Source organism: Triturus cristatus, chromosome 12 (assembly GCF_964204655.1).
Source record: "Triturus cristatus chromosome 12, aTriCri1.1, whole genome shotgun sequence".
Taxonomy (NCBI): Eukaryota; Metazoa; Chordata; class Amphibia; order Caudata; family Salamandridae; genus Triturus; species Triturus cristatus.
In genome coordinates, this window is record NC_140595.1 from 532,843,722 (window position 1) to 532,858,709 (window position 14,988).

Below are 14,988 nucleotides of genomic sequence, written 5' to 3' on the forward strand. Positions count from 1 at the left end.
TTAAGCATAAGAAATTAAAAGACAAATTGATGCTAGTCCAGATGAGGAATGCAGATAAGGTAGACCAAGTGGAGATGAGTGGAGGAACATTGGGTCGGAAGCAGGGAAACAATCATGGAGGGACCCAGAATGTGTCGACTCACAGTGGTCAAGGAAGAGGTAGACCCACAGACCCAAGACAGGGATTGAAGCAGGGATTGAAGTTGGTACCCTGAAGGAAACCATCGCATGTCATTATTGTCACAAGATTGGGCATTGGAAGAACGAGTGTCGATTAAATCCAGCAAATCCGCTTCAAGATGAGGAGATGGGGCAGGTACCTGAAGTTGTGAATACTGTAACAAGACTCAAGTCCATGAACGGAGGGGGTCTGAGTCTACAGGTGCAGGTTCCCCAACCTCCTAGAATCTCACAGGGAAATTGAGTGTACCAACATATGCCTTTTATTGAGGCACTAGATGAGTTTGATCCAGATCCATTGCAATGACGGTGCCTGAGGGGGGAGGAATACTGTACCCTTGGAGCAGTCTTAGAGGTAGACCAGAGAGGGCCATATGTGGAGGCAGATGTGGACGGCCATCCCATTACATTCTTGATCGATACTGGTGAGGTCAACGGTAGTCCCAAACCTACCCCTCTCTGGACAATCGATCCAAGTTGTAGGAGTTGCCAACAAGCGATTGATGAATCCATTAACAGACGAGATACCTGTGAGAATAGGAACATTTCAAGATCAACACCAATTTGTGGTGTGTGATTCGAGTCCAGTCTGTTTGTTGGGTCGTGATCTTTTGTGTAAATTTAATTGTACCATCTATTGCACGCCCAAAGGAGTAGAGTTGCAGACTAACAATGATGACATTGCATTTAAACTGGCAAATCAGAATCTCTGTGTAGAGATTAGGCCTGGGCAAAAATTTCGTTCCGTTCGCGGAAATTGCGATAATTTGACATTTTTGCGTTCCGCGGAGAGCGCGAAAATGTCAAAAATTCCGGTTTCCGCAGCTTGGCGATAATTTGTTTCTTGCTCGTGCTGTAAAATGATACATTCTCGCGCGCGCGCGATCGCCTTACCTGAATCCCTGCGTTCGCCGACAAGTTTTCTTGATCCGGTCGCGTTCTCCATGAGATGTTGTATTGTTTTTAGCCATTTGCGCTGTCTCGCGACAGTTCGCGCCCGCAGTGACGTCATGCGTCGCGCGATCACGTCTTTCTTCTCGCGATCATGCACCGCGAGAACAACTCAAAACAAGATGGCCGCGCCCGCAAGCAGCCACATGGGTAAGTTGGCGACCCGCAACCATGCAGAAAATCGCGCGAACATGCCGGAAAAAAACTTCCGCATCTTCGCGATATTTCTGCTTGTTTGCGATAATTTTAAACATTCTCGCGATAATTTGCGAAGGTTAATTCCGCAAATTCCGCCCACCCCTAGTAGAGATGTTCCCTGTGTTGACAGTGGAAGACCTGCCGTACGACTTGAGGTACTCTGTCTCTCCAGTGGTGTGGGACTTCATGGGAGAAGAGATTGAGTTGATTTAAGGAGTAGAGCCAGTTAAGGTACAGCTGAAGCCGAATGCTGAGTTTCCAAGGACACCTCAGTACAACCTGATGCCAGAAACGGTGACAGGGATTACACTAAGGGTGGGCGGAATTTGCGAAACTGACTTTCGCAAATTATCGCGAAATTGCACAAAATCTCCGCGAGCATGCGAAACTTTCGCGAAAATGCGGAGATTGCTTTTCCCACCCAATCGCGATGTGTTTTTGCATGCTCGCGGGGAAATATATCTCCAACTTGCCCATGCGGCCGCTAATGGCTGCAGCCATCTTGCTTGCGATGCTTATTTCTTGTTCGCGATCGCAATGATGTGTTCGCAAACTCTCGCGGGATAGCACGACCGGCTACCAACAATCCAACATCTTGTGGCGCGAGAATGCATTTTTAAAGCGCGAACAAGAAAAATACTTCCGTTTCGCGGCAGGTTGCGAAAGTTTTGACATTTTCGCGCTCTCTGTGGAACGCGAAAATATCAAAATTCCGCAAATTACGCGAACTGAACTAAATTTACCACCCAGGCCTAGATTACACCTGTGATTGAGTCCATGATCGAGCAGGACATTCTGAAGGAAATCATGGGGAGCCCATGCAATTCCCCCATAATGGGATTGCAGAAGCTGAGTGGGAAATACAGAATCTTGCAGGACCAGTGAAAGGTCAACATGATTGTAGTTCCATGTTGTCCTGTGATACCAAATCCATCTGTGATCTTGTTCCAGATTCCTTGTGAGGCTGAATGGTTTACAGTGGTTGACCTATGTCAGACGTTCTTCTCGATACCCTTACACGAGGAAAGCCAATTTTTGTTCGCTTTCCATCTGGAAAATCATGTGTTAATGTTGTGTCATATCCCACAAGGGTATACTGAGAGTCCACTGATCTTTAATCTGATCTTGAAGAAAAACCTTCAAAGTTTGGTACTGCCGCAGAGTTTCGTACACGTGCAGTACATTGATGACCTCCTGATCGTATCAGAGACTGAGGAGGCTTGTAGGATCTGTTGCGCTGTTGAATCACCTGGCAGAAAATGGACACAAGGTGCCCCCGGGCAAACTTCAGTACTGTAGGCCTGTATTCCAGCATCTGGGTCATCGCATTGAGAAAGGCAAAAGGAAGGTGTCACCAGACGGCATTGACATGATCATGAAGATGAATACGCCTACCACCCAAAAGGAAGTTAGAATGTTTTTGGGAATGGTTGGGTACTGTTGTCAGTGGATTCCCAACTTCTCATTGAAAACAAAACCCTTGCAGAGGTTGACACACAAGGATGTGAGTGATCCGGTACCATGGGACAACAACGGTTTGGTTGCCTTGTTAGAGCTGAGAGAGAGCCTATGTCGCGATCCGGCTCCGGGAATTCCTAATTACAACAAAGTGTTTTCGCTCTTTTGCCATAAGCGGAAGGGTTGTGCACTAACTGCACTCACCCAGACACATGGGGGTGTCCGTAGACCAGTTGCCTACTTTTCAGCTTCCTTAGATCCTGCAGCTTCAGCGTTGCCCGGATTTCTCTGATCCGTTGCTGCAATAGGTGTCAGCATTGAGAGGTGGGAAAGCATTGTGATGGGTCATCCTCTTACTGTTTATGTTCCACATTCAGTTGAACTCCTGAAGACGAGAACCAAAACACAGCATTTGACGAATATCGGCTCACACGTTATGAGCAGGTTATTCTTGCGTCCGAGAATGATGTTCTGTTTTGAATCCGGCTACTCTGATGCCCATTCCAAACATTGAAGATGAAGATCGTGAGGACCATGACTTTCTCGATGTGACTGAACTTTGCACCAAACCGACACCCGACATTCTTGATGAACCTCTGCCTGAATCAGGCAAAATCTTTTTTGTAGATGGTTCATGTCTAAGAGACAATGCAGGATATTTAAGAGCATTGTTTGCTGCCTGTACCATTTCTGGAGAGGTGGAAGCTGCTTGTCTACAGGTAGTGCACTCCGCCCAAATGGCTGAAATCATTGCCTTAACACGTGCTTTCCTTGTTTCCGATCAAATCGAAGTCACCATCTACACCAATAGCCAATATGGGTTCGGTGTTGTTCATGACTTCAAACAGCTATGGTCACAGAGGGGGTTCTTAACGTCATAAGGATCTCCCATCAGAAATGGGTAATATGTGAGACAATTGTTGGAAGCTTTACAATGCCCAAAAGAAATAGCTGTGTTCAAGTGTACCACCCATGGGAAGGGGGAGGACTTCATAATGCTGGATAATAGGTATGCTGATGAATGTGCACTTTTTTGCGCTGAACAAGGTTACATTTTTAATGAAGACTACACTGGAGAGAGCACAGAAAGAACTGAACTCAACATGATGGTAGCCGTAGCGGACACTTGGGTTGAGGTCAAGCGCCTGCAGGAAGAAGAGTCAGATCAAGAAAGAGCTGGTTGGATTAAAGCAGGTTGTGAGAAGAGAGAGGATGGCATTTGGGTTTCAGCGGATAGTCAAGTAGTGTTGCCAGACTGTTTGTTGAACCCTATGGTGAGACAGATTCATGGAGCAGTTCACATTGGAAGAGATGCCATGGTGAGAGTGTTCAGACAAATGTGGTTCAATCCAAGGTTCTGTGTGTTAGCTGAAGCGCTGTGTCACAGATGTGTTACGTGTCAACAGATGAAAGCTGGAAAGAAAATTGTGGCTAAATGGAGTCACATTGGAAGGTCTGGCTGTCCTTTTAACATGATCCAACTAGTCTTCATTGAAATGCCCAGGTGAAATGGGCTGAGATACAGTCTAGTTGTGGTATGTGTTTTCTCTGGGTGGGTGAAAGCTTATCCAACGAGAAAGTGTGATAGTCTCACAGTAACAAAGTTGTTGCTCAGGGAGCTCATACCGCGTTTTGGATTTCCAACTTCATTGGAGTCGGATAGAGGAACGCATTTCCACAGTGAGATAATGAAGCTGTTGTGTACTGCCTTACAAGTTGATCAGAGATTGCACTGTAGTTACAGGCCGGAGGTGTCCGGTCTGGTGGAGCAGATTAACGGGACTCTCAAGGCAAGGATGGCAAAGGTGTGTGCTTCCACATCTTAGAAATGGCCAGATGCATTGCCTTTGGTGCTGATGAGTGTGCATATCATTCCTGATAGTAGGACAGGACTTTCCCCCCACGAGATCTTGATGGGGAGGGCGATGCATTTGCACATCACCAATGATTTTATCGTTGAATATTGCAAAGGACTGGTTGACATGGTCCGTTCTGTGTCTCACCAGGTTGAAGCTAAGACTGAACCGACCTCGAAGGAACACCGCCACGATTTGTGTCCAGGCGATTGAATACTTGTCTGGAAGCACATGAGGAAGAACTGTCTTCATGCTCGCTGGAGAGGTCCATACCAAGTGATTTTGGTGACAAATACAGGTGTGAAGTGTGGAGGCTTGCCGAACTGGATTCACACCTCCCACACCAGCAGAGTTTCAGGACCCTTGAAAGAAACAGCTCCTCTCTCTGAGGAGAATCCAGCCATGGCTGCGAGGCCATTGGAGAGGACGAGCCAAGCTGTGAGGGTTCCTGACGAGGCTGGTTACCCACCAGAGCAAGCTGAGGGGGGTCTAGCTACACCTGGCCCAGGTATTGACTCTGAGGGAGACAGTAAGGCTCTGAGTCGTACAGAGTAAGACTCAGCTGAAGAAACTGATGTGGAAGGTGATCAGGTGCCGGAAGGAGAGAAGAAGCTGCAAGAGAGTCGTGCCCTGGGAGGCAGAAGAGACAGAGCCTGAGACTTGCTCCTGAAAGAGACCTTGCCCCTGTATCTGAAATATCTGAGTCAGAACTAAGTGATGCAGAGCAAGCATAAGAGGGAGTAAGGAGGTCGAGGAGAGCAAGAGTGCCGTGCCAAAGATACGCTGCCCAGAGTGGACTTACCTGGTCACAGATGCCAGGGGTAGTTGGGACGGGGAGACTGAGGTCTGTACAAGTGGTGAGCAGAGCCTCAGAGTTGGTCATCAAGATTGAACTACTGGTCCATGGGATAGAAGCCGAAGGAGTATTGACAGTGACTATACCAAATCCTCCGATACTGAGTGGCTTACGTAGTTTGATATTGCAGGATCTGTAATTTCCAATTGTTGTGTATCAGCCGCCAGCTCAGGAAATTTAAGTAGAATGCCATGAGATTCTACAGCGTGTCATTGATGAAATTGGTTCAGATCTTGTGAAGGATTGCTAATTGAACTGTGAACTGTAAATAAAACCCTTTAGTTGAAGAAGGTAACCTAGGCCCGAGTAGAAGAAGAATACATTTAGGGATTTTCCATAGAAGAAGAAAGAGGGCTCTTTTTGAACTGTGTAAATAATTCTACAACAAAATGTGAAGTTGATTTCCAAGACTCCAAGGAACTGTGAAAGAACGTTGTTGATCGGCAGTGAGAGGCAGAGAAAAGAGACTTTGCGTTGATCCTCTTGGTGGGGAAATTCAAACTCAATTGAGGATGGAGGCTTGAAATCTGAACCATAGAGCTAATTGTATACTAGGTACACTTATAGTAGAGGTACTTGTAGTTATAGCAGTAGTTATTGTTATGAGTGCAAAAAGTTGACATGAAGCAGAAGTTGAGGGGGTGGGAATACAAGGGACATCCACACCTCCTACTTCTAGCACAAAAGAGTGTACATTAGGTGCTGACAAGGCTATGCTAGATCAAACTAGTTGTATGTTGCATGTAGAATTGTCTAAGGGTGATTATACGTTGAATGCTTATGCGAAGTTGCTGTATGAGTATGTAAAAACGATGGATGTGAAAGACTGTTATGTGTGTATGCAGCTGCCTGCATCAGTGGATGAGGGGTTTTGTTATCACCACTTGCCCCTGAAGTATGGTATTACATGTAGTTTATTGTTTTGTATGTTTTACGGTAAGGGTCATTACGAGTATTATTTCTCAAACTACGATGTGGTGCTTTCAGAAGTTCCAGCCTACAAGACCCTGAATAAGTATGATTATTCTAAGCAGGAACAGAGAATAGGGAAGTATTTCATACCTACAGTTACATTAGACACAGCTTACGCGCACCACCATAATTTGATGTGCATATTGACTGACATAGAGAAGAAGTTTGTAGATCAGGTAGAAGATAGACATAGGCAGTTAACGGTTAAGCTTAACAGTAGAGAAGGAAAATTTGAATGGACCAAGGAGGAGTTAGCACACAAAGCGAAGGGGATAATGGTCTAATAGCTTTACATTTTGAAAGCAGCGAGGAAAACCTTGCATTAGACAAGTACAGATATATTATGAAAAGATCTTTGTTGGACAGAGTGTGTGTGATCACATTTTCACAATTGAAGCCACTGCAAAGAAGTTCTTACAAGATGCAGTACAAGTGGTACCGAATGTGTATTTTGTTAGTGGGAAAATGCGTATGTATGATTGCCTCTGAATTGGTATGGTACATGTTATGTAGCTGTCTTGTTTCCCAAAATATTGAATTTTGAAGATTTGGGAGCATTGGATGGAGAGTCATACCATAGAGAGAAGTGAGGTACCAGTGCAGGAGAGATTGTTGGAGATGTATTTGGGGCAATGATACCAAGTTTGGGAGTTGTTTTGAGCGACATAAAGATTAGAAGGTTGTCAACTATCGTGGACAAGCTGTCAGCAAATACAGCTCAGTCTTTGTTGTTTGTGGATGGAGAGATGGTGTCGAAGCTATGGTGATGCAGAACCATCTTGCTTTAGATGTGTTTGAGCAAAAGAGGGTGGAGTCTGTAAAATGCTGAGGGTCCAACAGTGCTGCACTTATATCCTAGATCATAGCAAAGATCTGAAGAAGTACATAAGCAACATTACTGAGATTCACCATAAGATACATGACCTAGCAGCAGAAGTTGTTTGGGACAATATTGGGAAGGGATTTGGAAATGTTGGAAGTTGGTTTGCAAATCTTGGAAAGGGGATTCTTGGCTACATTTTGAGACCCATCATGAAAGTTGTGATTTGTGTGATTCTTTTGCTTGGAGCGATAAGATCTTATAAGACAGGCTGAGAATTCTCTACGGGAAAGGAGAATGGAGAGAATGCAAGACAGTTACTATGAATCTTAAAAGCCTCAAAAGGTTTTGACAGGGAAGAATGGCTATGACTTCTGTTTAGGTCAGTTCCTTCTACAGGAAATTATGATTGATTGTGATGACACTTGTTATCAGAGGGGGGACTGATAGAGCACGATGGTACTCTTTAATTTGTCGGGGTGCATTATAATCATGAGTAGGTTGCACCTGCATATATTCTATTGTCATGTTAACATTTGGTTATTAGAAATGTGCAATGTAATAACCTGTAAAGTAAAGTTAAAGGCGTTTTTGCATAATGTGGAGAAATTAATGTTGCGATTGTGCTTTAAATGGTGAAGATTTAACGCCCGTTTATTAGTGACTAGTGAGAATTCAATTCATTGAGATGTAATGTACTGATCTAAACGTGCATAGCAATAATGATTATGTATAAATGTGTTTAATGAAGCCCATATTGATTCTTATGTTAGCCGATTTGCTGTTGTCCTCATGTGTATTTCCCTGGCTCTCAATTTGCAATGTTCGTAATATTCATGTGTATGCAGAATCTTTCCTTTCTTACGTTTCTGTTGCAGGTGGAGAAGCGCATCTTTGTTAGATAGAATAACGCTTTTGTTTTAGGAGTTAGGCTTAGGGAGGAGAGAATACATTTCAAAAAGAGGTGCTGATAATACAGGACAGTTTCCTTCTCACTGGAGAAGGCCTGGGAATCAAGGTCACCGAGCCAGAGGCTGGGAGAATTGAAGTCGACTGGAAAGTTACCCATGAGGAGGGGCCCAGCTGGATGGTGTGATCGCCTGATGCAAGGACGGGTGTGTCTTGAGATTTTGGTGTTGGAATTAGGGACAGTGCCCCAGGGAAAGTTAGTCTTAAGAGGAGAGGAGTGGAATCTTGATTGAGAGAGGACAAGGAGCAACTTAGAACGAGCTCTGTAGCTTTATGCTACTTGACCCATCTAACGTGAGTGCGCTTCTTAGGAAGTCATCACGCGCTGACACCTTTGCCTGATCTTGCCTGGGGAAATGCTACATATGGATGTCACGTTAGCTGCAGTGTAGGAACAGACTAATGCTTTTTACTTACGAACCTCCAATGAAGAAGACTCTTGATGTCGGCGCAGTTATTTTCTGAGACTTGGTTCTCAAATTGGTTATTCTTTGTATGCTTCACAGACTAAATTTCGCACATAGGTTTGACTTTGTATGAGTTCCCATGTATTTTTACGCCCTTATCCTGTGGTGTTTGTATGTCCAGCTATTCTTGGCTTTGTAATAAACTAACTAAACTTAGAACCTGGAATCTGTGATTCTTCAGAGCCATGGTTTATTCGAATTGTAAATCTAATTAGTTGATATATTTATCCCCTCTACACTTTTAAACAGGAACCAACGGTCTATGGACCAGGGGTCCCTGAGTAAATCTAGAACGTGGAACCCGGCGCCATCAAGATCGTCAGCAACAGCAAACTCGATATGACCACCCAAGACAATGCCATCACTGTCTCATGCTTCCATACCCTAAGGATGTTAAGGAAGGTTTTCAAATGGATCCAAATCAGCAAACAGAAAATTGTCACAAACTCCCTTGTCAAAAGCGAACTAGACTACAGGAACACCCCCTATGCCGTAATAAGACAAAAAAGTCACCAGAAAGGTGCAGACCATTCAGAACTCTGTGGCGAGAATCACTTTCAACCTCCCACCGCACACTCACATCAAAAGGGGTAGGTGGAACTCAAAGAAAAACTCAGTGAGATTCCATGGAAGTCCGCAAGTGGGTGGAAAATATACAGCTCGCAGTGTAATTTAGTGCAAATGGCACCATACGTTGCGCAAGGGAGTACAGGCACTCGAGTTGATTTTGCTGCTGCTAGAGTACAAAATCTATTCGAGCTGCAGCAAATTGTCATGAACAGCAGCCCTTTCTGACCGTGATCCCTAGTGCCCGCCAGTGTTATAAAATGGTGCCTGAAGGCTCCATGGCAATCGGAATTCACACCAGGGGACAGCAAATCTCACTCGCAAACGGGTGTTGTTCCTGCGAGGAGAGAATGGCAGAATAATTCCACCACGCGCCGATTGGCAGAATTTGTCAAGAACTCCATTTGACTAACGTAATGGGGGGTAACTCCAATTCCGCGAACTGAACTATAATTCCGCCCGGTCCCACATATCACACCACACCTAAAGGAGCTCCACTGGCTCCCTGTACACAAGCCAGCACAATTCAAATTCCTCACTCACACTTTTAAGGCACTATATAACACAGGTGCTGTATGCCTCAACAATTGCATCTGCTTTCTCAAACCTTCAAGACTCCTCCGCTCATCCAGACTTCTAGTTGCACAAATCCCACACATACAGAAAGCCAGATTTGGTGGTTGAGCATTCTCCAACAAAACTCCTAAAGCATGGAATGATTTGCCACTACACTTAAGAACCTTATCCTCACTTTTTAAATTTCGCAAAAAGTGGAAGACCTGGCTTTTCAAGTAGTCGCACTAGGTCTTAGGTTTTATAGACATCTCTGCTTAGCACCAGGATACCCTCCTGGGTGACAGTGCGCTCAACACAACACAACATAACATAACATAAATAAATGTAGATGGAGTTTTCCAAAACATCACTAGATATGTGAAGTTAAATTTATACAGCTTTGATAACTTCAAGTAAATGTAACAAGTGTATCAGTGGCTGTTAAATGGTTAGGACAAGGGACTGGTAGAACCACTTATTATGCTTTTTGAAAAACTGTGTTACTCTTACGGACGGACTCTGGACCAAAATGAAATACTATGTAGCCCTTAAAATTTCTCTGGTATGGAGTACTGCATGAAAAAGGTCCTGATTCACCCAGTCGACTTGCAGTAGTTACGACTACCAAAAGAATATCTTAAAGGATACTTCAGCCAAAGGTCCAACTGGAGGAAAGTGAAGAACTTACAAAACTGGCGAAAGATCCCTGGGCATTGAGACTGGATTCTGTGATGGTATGTCAAGTTTCCATTTGATTGCCTGAAGAAAGAGTGACTACCCTCAGCAGCCATGGCAATACCCTGTACATAGTGATATACGTGAAAGGTGTTTCTTTTCCATTTTCTTGTGGTGGGGGCATAGCCATGCCTATTTTTTTTTTAAATCCCAGAAGTCTAGTGGGCTTTCTGCAGAAAGTCTGTTTCCCCATTTTTATGATGGTGGGGGCAAAGCCAGCACTTGTTCTACTATTTTGTGTTGCACTAAGTCTTCTAATAAAAAACTGTACCCACAACAGGAAAGGCCCCAAAATATAACATGGGCACATCACATTTTTCCACTGAAAACTGACCTTTTATTTGCAATGTGCCTACCTGTGGATTTTGGGCCCTAGCTCAGCTGCCACTTGGCGAAACCTAGCAAACTTGTACTTTTTTGTAAACTAGTCACCTAGGGAAATACAAGATGGGGTGACTTGAATGGCTCTCACCAGGTTGTTTTACCCAGAATCCCTTGCGAATCTCAAAATTTGACTAAAAAAACAAATTTTCATCATATTTCTAAGATGGAAGTCTCTGGAATCTACGGGGAGCCACAAACCTCTTTCCACCCATTTTCTGTTGTGGGCGCTAGGCTTACCACACGAATTAGGTACCATTTTTTATCAGGACACTTGAGGGAATGCTGTGTGGTAGGAAATGTGTGGCTCCTCACAGATTCCAGAAGTTTTCCTCACAGAAATGTTAGGAAAATTGTTTGTTTTAGTCAACGTTTGAGGTTTGAAGGGCATTGTGGGTAAGAAAATGGTGTGTGATACATGCGAAGCACACATCCTGGATTCCCCCAGATGTCTAGTTTACAGAACTGTCTGGGTCAGGTAGGTTTTTCCCAGTGGCAGCCTTCCCAAGCCCAAAAAAGTGCTGCCGTTCACCATTGCAAGTGAGATGATACCAGGAGTTAGCCAAACTCTCCAGGCCCATTTGTAAAAGCGACACCCAAAAGAATCAAATATCCTCTTGCTTGCTTGGATGCTTTAGTCCGCAGGAGATCAGAAAGACTGTAGAGGTTTTAGAGGCAGTAATCTCTGTATCAACCACCATCTTGGAAAGGGCAATTCATAAGCCTTGAGCCTGCCTCTCTCCCAAATTTGACAACTTTCATCTGATGCAGAACTTCACAGACCCTCTGCCACTCTTTCTGGATGACGCTCCTTGCGGGTCATGGGCCACTTCTCTGGATGACTAAGATTGAAATGCTGGAAAAGTCTAGGTTATGAGGACACCCAGCAGTGTGCTGAATGTGGCATCCTGCAACAATTTCCCTGACTTTATGAAGAGCTCACCTTCCTCTGAAAGCTGGTTGCCTCAAGTAATCTATCTTTGTGGGTATAACACTTGGTGGATTTTGCCCTTTATAAAGTTCTTACAGCTAAACTTCTCTCAAAGCCATCATGCAAAAACTGAAGAACAGAATATGGATAACACTAAATAAGGGACAATTGATGTTTGATCAGCAATAACAAAAAGAAGACAATGGTGGTCATAGGCTCTCCTAGTAGATAAGCGTCTCAAAGCCTATATGGAGAGGGAATCCTGGAGAAATAGACCTCCAGTTTTAAGCCCACTCCTTTCAACTTTTATACTTTTATACTGGTAGCCTCATTCCTTGTGCTGACCCGAGAAGGATGCTGTTTAGAGTACCGGATCAATGATAATAACCATTTTGGCTTTGTTCTCAACAGCCTCACTAGTGGAAACCACAATATCCTTGGCCACCATGGAAGAACTATAATGACAGTGGATGGCTCTCTGTGTTTTGATAACAGGTGTGGGATGATGGAAATTAGAGAAAAGGAAAACAACAGGCCCTGTATCCACCAGCTCAACAATGCATTTGCCCTTCTGCATTCGGATCCTGAAACCGAAAAAACCCAATTGTGGAGTAAAGTATTGTGATGGTTTTCAAATACTTCTTCTGTCAGAGAGACGGACCTGAAACACTGTGTCCTGAAGTAAGTTTCTGGGAGGATGGGTACGCTTAACTTAGAGTATCTGCCGGTGTGCAGTAAGTTCTTCTCTACCCATGATAGAACCTGAAACTGCAGCTGACTCAGAGACTGAGAACCTGTCCCGAGTTGGCAATTTAAGTATGACTTGGCTACTGTATTGTCTGTGCAAACCACTAGAGCTGATCCCTGAACTTTTTTAAAAAACACAAGAATAGGCCTTAAAACTGCCATGGACGAATATTTTCTATTTTCTAGTAACTCACAACCCTGGGCTGATAATGCTTCCAAGGTTGCTCTTCTTCCTATTCTGCTTGCATTTGTATTGAGAATCATCGGTGTTGGTGGGTCAAAGGGAAAATCCTGATGACAGATTTGGCATATTGAATCAAGCTAACCACTGATGCAGAGAACTGTAGATATTCAACGTCATTTGTATATTAGTCTTAAAAAGTCTTGATGTGGAGTCCAATGCTGAACAACATGAAGGAGTGAAGGACTCAGGTGAAGGCAGATCCAAGGGACAACAAATATACAGACAGCCTACAAAAAAGAGAAATAAAGAGAAAAAAGTGTATAAAGTGGCCAGCCCTGTTTACAAAATGATAAAATATGTGTTTCTCTTCTTTCATTCCATTTGCCATGTCCCCATGCACCTGAAGCCACTCTCTTGCTGAGGCTTGTACCTTTCACAGAAAATCAAACAACCTGAATCATAGTTTAGTCGTCCTCACTATTAAAAGAAACACCATTCTCATTAAATGAGTATTTCCTAAATGAGAAGACTGCCCCAAATACCGATTTCATATTTTTACAATATAAATCACTAGATTGCTGAGAGCAATTTCCAAATAGCAGGTCGCTGTTTTGATTTACAAAACATTCACAATCAGGAAATTTGTTAAAACAGGATTTGAAACAGTTGTAAATATAAAAGGAGTTCCTGGGCGTGGCCAAGCAACCTAAAATGGCAGACATTCCTCGCTGAGCTATGCGCTGCATCCCGGTAATCCGACATAATCCGAGGCACCAACAGACATATAATGCCCACTAATTAGAAGGGGGCTCAGGGGTTGCTTGCTTTGTCCTGGTTTCTGGACAGCAGCCGTAACACGGGCTGACTTAGAGGAATGGAGGAGGAAGTGGCCCAGCATACCACTCCTCATGATACTCCAACTGCTAATAGGATGGAAGCCTCTGGCCATGGCCTCACAGGGCGATGAGAGTCTCTGTGGCAGCACAAGAGTTGCAGAGCTGTGTTGGGTGGCCAAGCCCTGGTGGAGTCCCCAACCAAGCTGCAGCACGTGCTGGATATGGAGAGACCTCAGCGATGAGGTGAGGACTGCTGAGAGGTACATAATGTGACGGTGCTAGGGGTGAGTGGAGCGGACCACTTTGGGAGTTGTGCACAGGCTGGAGGAGGTTGTATGGTTGCAACACTGAGATAGCAGGGTGCTATTACCCCTGGATGAGGTATTACCAAGAGACCAGAAGGCATGACTAAGCACAGGACCTCTGCCTGCAGAAGAGTGGAGCGTTTCACTTCTCGGTCCTAGGTATTCAGGTTCATAACATCCAGGAGGCTGCCTACTGGGATGCTGCGGCTGGTATCAGAATTGGTGTGACTGTAACCTGTGGGGGGGGTCGCCTCCCACACAGAGGACCATTTGGCTTCAGGGAGTGATGCAGCGAGATGGCCATAGTCAGGGCTTTAAGTGAGATGAAAAAACTGAGGGGGGATCTCTCAAAGGGGCGTGGGCGATGTAATTTAGGGCGTGACTTAAAAACGCGTAAGCTAAAAATCTTTGCTTAGCATATGGTGCCGCCCCACTGGTATTTTTCTGCTTCTGTCATTGCATCCAGATATATAATACAACAAGTAACATTAAACCTACAACAAGCCAGGGCAATTGACATTGTCAATGTTGTTAGTTGCATATAATAAATAAGCAACGACTATGGCTTTGTTGTATATAATATTGAAAATGCTTCAGTTCTGAAATGATGAGACTGTGAAAGAACTAAACCGAGTCTCTTTGAAGCTACACCAAAGACAATTAAGGGTGGTACTGCTGCAGAGGTAAGATTTTTTTTTTCACCCTTAGGGCAGAAATGGAGAGCCCGACAGGGACCCGTCTCGGCACCTGCTTTTTAGAACTGCCGGTGCTGAGCACCGGCCCACTTAAGGCCCCGGCCATAGTGTCCTGGTCTTATGCTTGAGGCCTCCCAGTTTTGAGGTGAGCTGTGAACTATTCACAGGGGAACATGAGCCCAAAGCATTGGAATATCAGTCTGTCTGCGTGTGCTATTCCCCATTGTGTTATGTTATGTTATGTTACGGGGATTTATAAAGCGCGCGGTTACCCAAGGGTGTCCTGGCGCTACCCATTATTCCTAAAGGAGGGGACAGAAGCCTT

The 14,988-nt window shown here is 44.4% G+C and overlaps 1 long non-coding RNA gene across 3 annotated transcripts in view; it reads right to left on the reverse strand.

The window, feature by feature from the left end:
- Positions 1–14,988, reverse strand: part of LOC146776208 (uncharacterized) — a 210,124-nt gene that overhangs the window by 134,927 nt on the left and 60,209 nt on the right. Inside the window, exon 3 of one of the 3 annotated variants that reach the window (XR_014972058.1) lies at positions 10,904–13,114. The exons of the other annotated variants lie outside the window; for them this stretch is intronic. This is a non-coding gene — a long non-coding RNA (uncharacterized LOC146776208). Of the gene's footprint in view, positions 1–10,903; positions 13,115–14,988 lie in introns of those variants that run through there. 3 annotated transcript variants of the gene reach the window in all.